The following is a 7500-nucleotide window of genomic DNA, read 5'->3' as shown; positions in this document are numbered from 1 at the left end:
CGTAACCTAACCTATGTCGTACCGTAACCTAACCTATGTCGTACCGTAACCTAACCTATGTCGTACCGTAACCTAACCTATGTCGTACCTTAACCTAACCTATGTCGTACCTTAACCTACCCTATGTCGTACCTTAACCTAACCTATGTCGTACCTTAACCTAACCTATGTCGTACCTTAACCTAACCTATGTCGTACCTTAACCTAACCTATGTCGTACCTTAACCTAACCTATGTCGTACCTTAACCTAACCTATGTCGTACCTTAACCTAACCTATGTCGTACCTTAACCTAACCTATGTCGTACCTTAACCTAACCTATGTCGTACCTTAACCTAACCTATGTCGTACCTTAACCTAACCTATGTCGTACCTTAACCTAACCTATGTCGTACCTTAACCTAACCTATGTCGTACCTTAACCTAACCTATGTCGTACCTTAACCTAACCTATGTCGTACCTTAACCTAACCTATGTCGTACCTTAACCTAACCTATGTCGTACCTTAACCTAACCTATGTCGTACCTTAACCTAACCTATGTCGTACCTTAACCTAACCTATGTCGTACCTTAACCTAACCTATGTCGTACCTTAACCTAACCTATGTCGTACCTTAACCTAACCTATGTCGTACCTTAACCTAACCTATGTCGTACCTTAACCTAACCTATGTCGTACCTTAACCTAACCTATGTCGTACCTTAACCTAACCTATGTCGTACCTTAACCTAACCTATGTCGTACCTTAACCTAACCTATGTCGTACCTTAACCTAACCTATGTCGTACCTTAACCTAACCTATGTCGTACCTTAACCTAACCTATGTCGTACCTTAACCTAACCTATGTCGTACCTTAACCTAACCTATGTCGTACCTTAACCTAACCTATGTCGTACCTTAACCTAACCTATGTCGTACCTTAACCTAACCTATGTCGTACCTTAACCTAACCTATGTCGTACCTTAACCTAACCTGTATTGCGCCTTAACCTAACCTGTATTGCGCCTTAACGTAACCTGTATTGCGCCTTAACGTAACCTGTATTGCGCCTTAACGTAACCTGTATTGCGCCTTAACGTAACCTGTATTGCGCCTTAACGTAACCTGTATTGCGCCTTAACGTAACCTGTATTGCGCCTTAACGTAACCTGTATTGCGCCTTAACGTAACCTGTATTGCGCCTTAACGTAACCTGTATTGCGCCTTAACGTAACCTGTATTGCGCCTTAACGTAACCTGTATTGCGCCTTAACGTAACCTGTATTGCGCCTTAACGTAACCTGTATTGCGCCTTAACGTAACCTGTATTGCGCCTTAACGTAACCTGTATTGCGCCTTAACGTAACCTGTATTGCGCCTTAACGTAACCTGTATTGCGCCTTAACGTAACCTGTATTGCGCCTTAACGTAACCTGTATTGCGCCTTAACGTAACCTGTATTGCGCCTTAACGTAACCTGTATTGCGCCTTAACGTAACCTGTATTGCGCCTTAACGTAACCTGTATTGCGCCTTAACGTAACCTGTATTGCGCCTTAACGTAACCTGCATTGCGCCTTAACGTAACCTGCATTGCGCCTTAACGTAACCTGTATTGCGCCTTAACGTAACCTGCATTGCGCCTTAACGTAACCTGCATTGCGCCTTAACGTAACCTGTATTGCGCCTTAACGTAACCTGTATTGCGCCTTAACGTAACCTGTATTGCGCCTTAACGTAACCTGTATTGCGCCTTAACGTAACCTGTATTGCGCCTTAACGTAACCTGTATTGCGCCTTAACGTAACCTGTATTGCGCCTTAACGTAACCTGTATTGCGCCTTAACGTAACCGATATTGCGCCTTAACGTAACCTATATTGCGCCGTAACGTAACCTATATTGCGCCGTAACGTAACCCACATTGCCCCTTAACGTAACCTATATTGCGCCGTAACGTAACCTATATTGCGCCGTAACGTAACCCACATTGCCCCTTAACGTAACCCACATTGCCCCTTAACGTAACCCACATTGCCCCTTAACGTAACCCAACACACGTTGGGCCTTAACCCAACACACGTTGGGCCTTAACCCAACACACGTTGGGCCGTAACCCAACACACGTTGGGCCTTAACCCAACACACGTTGGGCCTTAACCCAACACACGTTGGGCCTTAACCCAACACACGTTGGGCCTTAACCTGCTCTGTAATTGTCATACGACGCGTTAAATTAGTGTAGTGTTGCCTAACTGCAACCCCCGCAATATAGTTTGCTACTCGCACTGCCCGGTCCCCAGTGTATCGCTTCATGTTAAACACCTTGCAGCTATACACTGTAATGTGGATGGCAGCAGGACGTACATGCTCAATGCCCTTTGCAGTTGTTCATTGGCATTTGCAGTTGTTCATTGGCATTCGCATGGCGAAGCACTTAGCCTACGCTGTGGTACGGCCTGTGTCAACTGTCCGCTGATGTTGTACGTCCAAATCACACACTGTACTGCACATTGGTCCTCATGTACTGAATGATACATCGTGGTACATGTGACCGTACAACGACTGCGCCAACAACGGCGAACCATGCGGTCCAAATGTTGTGCACTCAGCTACGTGTCGTCTCCCTATAAGAGCTGGATTGCAGTGTGGTATGCCCTGGATGGCGATCAGCATGAGCCGTCTGTTGATGTAGTGGCGCGTGTTGTCAGACGTAGTCGTCTCTTCTCACACACCGTGATAGCACGGTGCACTGCGTTCCACATCTGCGACATGCGACAGAGGCCGGTTGACAGTCGTTCGCGCAATGGACATCGCATACGTACGGGGGCCACCTTCCACGTGTTCGCTAAGCGTGGACATGTTGTTGCGTGTATGTGGGCAGACAGTGTGTCGTGACACCTGACACAGGCATGCAACAATCGTTGAATTTGCAAATGGCGATGGACGCCTACGTTTGCTGGTGACGTTACGCAAATGAACAACTGGTAAACCGTTGTGGTGCGGTTGTTCTCGCTAGGGGTGAATCAGTGATGGCGACGATCGGTTGAGCTACCAACCGGTTGTTGCAGCGATACCCACCATGCCCACGAACGTGAATGGCATGTGGGTGTGAAGCGATACGCGGCGGTGGCTGGGTGGGACCGTCCCCGGCCGGTGAGGGGGGGCCTCCCGGCGTGTTGGCCGTGCGGTGCGTGGGCGCACGCGCTACAGCCGGCTGGTGGGGGCGGCCAGTGGCAGGCGCGCCGGCCGACGGAGGCGGCAGGCGGCGCAGCTGCGCGCCGGCGCACCCTGCACGCGGCGCCGTGCGGCCAAAGTAGGTCCTCGCGGGCCCGGTGCGAAGCGCGGTGGACATCTGCAGTGTGCTGGTCCGATTGAGGACTGTGTGCGCTGAGGATGCGCCGCCGCCCGGCGCTCGGCGCCGCGACGCCGTCTGCTGCTCGGTCGCCTCTGCGGTTCTCGCAGGTGGTTTGTATCGCAGCTGTGCGGACGTGTTGGCGCGTGCGCTGTGCTGGGAGAGTTCGCTTCGGCACCCAAGTGGGGCTTTTGTCCTTCTGTGGCGCTGGCGTTGGAGCTGCCGGTCACCGTAGGTGGCGCGTGTTGTCTCCCGCCGGCAATGCCACGACAGCACGCTCCCGGGCCTCTGTCGGCAGCGGCAAGCTCAGTTGGGAGCACGGGTGGTCGCACCTAAAGCGTCTACTCGCCAAACTCCGGGCGATTGCGCCTCTCTCGAACCCGACCAAGTACTTAGGACGGCGCTGCGCGCCGCCGGGACCTGAGAGGGTTTCGAGGTGTATGGTGCAGGGGAGCTCAGCCTCCTCCTGTTTGCAGAATAATTGAGCGGACGCTTGCGTGTTCGCGCGGGCCCCCGGGACACACTCCCGGGCGGCCGGCTGCTCAGCTCTAGTTGACGCAGCTCCCTGGTTGATCCTGCCAGTAGTCATATGCTTGTCTCAAAGATTAAGCCATGCATGTCTCAGTACAAGCCGCATTAAGGTGAAACCGCGAATGGCTCATTAAATCAGTTATGGTTCCTTAGATCGTACCCACGTTACTTGGATAACTGTGGTAATTCTAGAGCTAATACATGCAAACAGAGTCCCGACCAGAGATGGAAGGGACGCTTTTATTAGATCAAAACCAATCGGTCGGCTCGTCCGGTCCGTTTGCCTTGGTGACTCTGAATAACTTTGGGCTGATCGCACGGTCCTCGTACCGGCGACGCATCTTTCAAATGTCTGCCTTATCAACTGTCGATGGTAGGTTCTGCGCCTACCATGGTTGTAACGGGTAACGGGGAATCAGGGTTCGATTCCGGAGAGGGAGCCTGAGAAACGGCTACCACATCCAAGGAAGGCAGCAGGCGCGCAAATTACCCACTCCCGGCACGGGGAGGTAGTGACGAAAAATAACGATACGGGACTCATCCGAGGCCCCGTAATCGGAATGAGTACACTTTAAATCCTTTAACGAGTATCTATTGGAGGGCAAGTCTGGTGCCAGCAGCCGCGGTAATTCCAGCTCCAATAGCGTATATTAAAGTTGTTGCGGTTAAAAAGCTCGTAGTTGGATTTGTGTCCCACGCTGTTGGTTCACCGCCCGTCGGTGTTTAACTGGCATGTATCGTGGGACGTCCTGCCGGTGGGGCGAGCTGAAGGCGTGCGACGCGCCTCGTGCGTGCTCGTGCGTCCCGAGGCGGACCCCGTTGCAATCCTACCAGGGTGCTCTTGAGTGAGTGTCTCGGTGGGCCGGCACGTTTACTTTGAACAAATTAGAGTGCTTAAAGCAGGCAAGCCCGCCTGAATACTGTGTGCATGGAATAATGGAATAGGACCTCGGTTCTATTTTGTTGGTTTTCGGAACCCGAGGTAATGATTAATAGGGACAGGCGGGGGCATTCGTATTGCGACGTTAGAGGTGAAATTCTTGGATCGTCGCAAGACGAACAGAAGCGAAAGCATTTGCCAAGTATGTTTTCATTAATCAAGAACGAAAGTTAGAGGTTCGAAGGCGATCAGATACCGCCCTAGTTCTAACCATAAACGATGCCAGCCAGCGATCCGCCGCAGTTCCTCCGATGACTCGGCGGGCAGCCTCCGGGAAACCAAAGCTTTTGGGTTCCGGGGGAAGTATGGTTGCAAAGCTGAAACTTAAAGGAATTGACGGAAGGGCACCACCAGGAGTGGAGCCTGCGGCTTAATTTGACTCAACACGGGAAACCTCACCAGGCCCGGACACCGGAAGGATTGACAGATTGATAGCTCTTTCTTGATTCGGTGGGTGGTGGTGCATGGCCGTTCTTAGTTGGTGGAGCGATTTGTCTGGTTAATTCCGATAACGAACGAGACTCTAGCCTGCTAACTAGTCGCGTGACATCCTTCGTGCTGTCAGCGATTACTTTTCTTCTTAGAGGGACAGGCGGCTTCTAGCCGCACGAGATTGAGCAATAACAGGTCTGTGATGCCCTTAGATGTTCTGGGCCGCACGCGCGCTACACTGAAGGAATCAGCGTGTCTTCCTAGGCCGAAAGGTCGGGGTAACCCGCTGAACCTCCTTCGTGCTAGGGATTGGGGCTTGCAATTGTTCCCCATGAACGAGGAATTCCCAGTAAGCGCGAGTCATAAGCTCGCGTTGATTACGTCCCTGCCCTTTGTACACACCGCCCGTCGCTACTACCGATTGAATGATTTAGTGAGGTCTTCGGACTGGTACGCGGCATTGACTCTGTCGTTGCCGATGCTACCGGAAAGATGACCAAACTTGATCATTTAGAGGAAGTAAAAGTCGTAACAAGGTTTCCGTAGGTGAACCTGCGGAAGGATCATTACCGACTAGACTGCATGTCTTTCGGTGTGCGTGTCGTGTCGCGCAACACGCTACCTGTACGGCTCGCAGTAGCCGTGCGCCGCGTGCGGAACCACGCGTGCTTCTCAAAACTAACGCCAATGTTGTGTGGTACGAGCGCTGAAGCGCTGGAGCGGCTGGCCTGCGGCACCTGGCGCCTGGCGCCGGTTTTGAATGACTTTCGCCCGACTGCCTGTCCGCTCCGGTGTGGAGCCGTACGACGCCCATCGGCCGTGAGGCCGTTGGACACAGAACGCTTGAACAGGGGCCGCCACACGCCTACGTCCCGCCTATGCAACTGTCTTGAAAGAGACAGTGGAAACTAAGAAAAGATCACCCAGGACGGTGGATCACTCGGCTCGTGGGTCGAATGAAGAACGCAGCAAATTGCGCGTCGACATGTGAACCTGCAGGACACATGAACATCGACGTTTCGAACGCACATTGCGGTCCCATGGATTCCGTTCCCGGGCCACGTCTGGCTGAGGGTCGGCTACGTATACTGAAGCGCGCGGCGTTTGCCCCGCTTCGCAGACCTGGGAGCGTCGCGGCCGCCTGTGGGGCCGGCCGCGCCTCCTGAAATGTGCGATGCGCGCCCGTCGCCTGGCGGTTCGCATACCGGTACTTACTCGGTAGCGTGCACAGCCGGCTGGCGGTGTGGCGTGCGACACCTCGTACAACGACCTCAGAGCAGGCGAGACTACCCGCTGAATTTAAGCATATTACTAAGCGGAGGAAAAGAAACTAACAAGGATTCCCCCAGTAGCGGCGAGCGAACAGGGAAGAGTCCAGCACCGAACCCCGCAGGCTGCCGCCTGTCGTGGCATGTGGTGTTTGGGAGGGTCCACTACCCCGACGCCTCGCGCCGAGCCCAGTCCAACTTGAATGAGGCCACGGCCCGTAGAGGGTGCCAGGCCCGTAGCGGCCGGTGCGAGCGTCGGCGGGACCTCTCCTTCGAGTCGGGTTGCTTGAGAGTGCAGCTCCAAGTGGGTGGTAAACTCCATCTGAGACTAAATATGACCACGAGACCGATAGCGAACAAGTACCGTGAGGGAAAGTTGAAAAAGAACTTTGAAGAGAGAGTTCAAAAGTACGTGAAACCGTTCTGGGGTAAACGTGAGAAGTCCGAAAGGTCGAACGGGTGAGATTCACGCCCATCCGGCCACTGGCCTCCGCCCTCGGCAGATGGGGCCGGCCGCCCGCGCGGAGCAATCCGCGGCGGGGCCGTGTCCGGTTGCCTTTCCACTCGCCGCGGGGTGGGGCCGTTCCGGTGTGCGGTGGGCCGCACTTCTCCCCTAGTAGGACGTCGCGACCCGCTGGGTGCCGGCCTACGGCCCGGGTGCGCAGCCTGTCCTTCCGCGGGCCTCGGTTCGCGTCTGTTGGGCAGAGCCCCGGTGTCCTGGCTGGCTGCCCGGCGGTATATCTGGAGGAGTCGATTCGCCCCTTTGGGCGCTCGGGCTCCCGGCAAGCGCGCGCGGTTCTTCCCGGATGACGGACCTACCTGGCCCGGCCCCGGACCCGCGCCGCTGTTGGCTCGGGATGCTCTCGGGCGGAATAATCGCTCCCGTCAGCGGCGCTTCAGCTTTGGACAATTTCACGACCCGTCTTGAAACACGGACCAAGGAGTCTAACATGTGCGCGAGTCATTGGGCTGTACGAAACCTAAAGGCGT

At 54.2% G+C, this 7500-nt stretch overlaps 1 non-coding gene and 1 pseudogene across 1 annotated transcript; both read left to right on the top strand.

The window, feature by feature from the left end:
• Positions 1 to 3901: 3901 nt before the first annotated feature.
• Positions 3902 to 5811, top strand: LOC124578109. The gene has a single exon (XR_006972655.1). It is a non-coding gene; the product is annotated as a small subunit ribosomal RNA (ribosomal RNA).
• Positions 5812 to 6162: 351 nt separating this feature from the next.
• LOC124578106 lies at positions 6163 to 6320 on the top strand (annotated as a pseudogene).
• The last annotated feature ends 1180 nt before the right edge of the window (positions 6321 to 7500 follow it).

The sequence above is a fragment of the Schistocerca americana genome, unplaced genomic scaffold (genome assembly GCF_021461395.2).
Source record: "Schistocerca americana isolate TAMUIC-IGC-003095 unplaced genomic scaffold, iqSchAmer2.1 HiC_scaffold_272, whole genome shotgun sequence".
Taxonomy (NCBI): Eukaryota; Metazoa; Arthropoda; class Insecta; order Orthoptera; family Acrididae; genus Schistocerca; species Schistocerca americana.
Note: the sequence above shows the minus strand (reverse complement) of the source record. Positions and strands in the feature narration are given on the sequence as shown.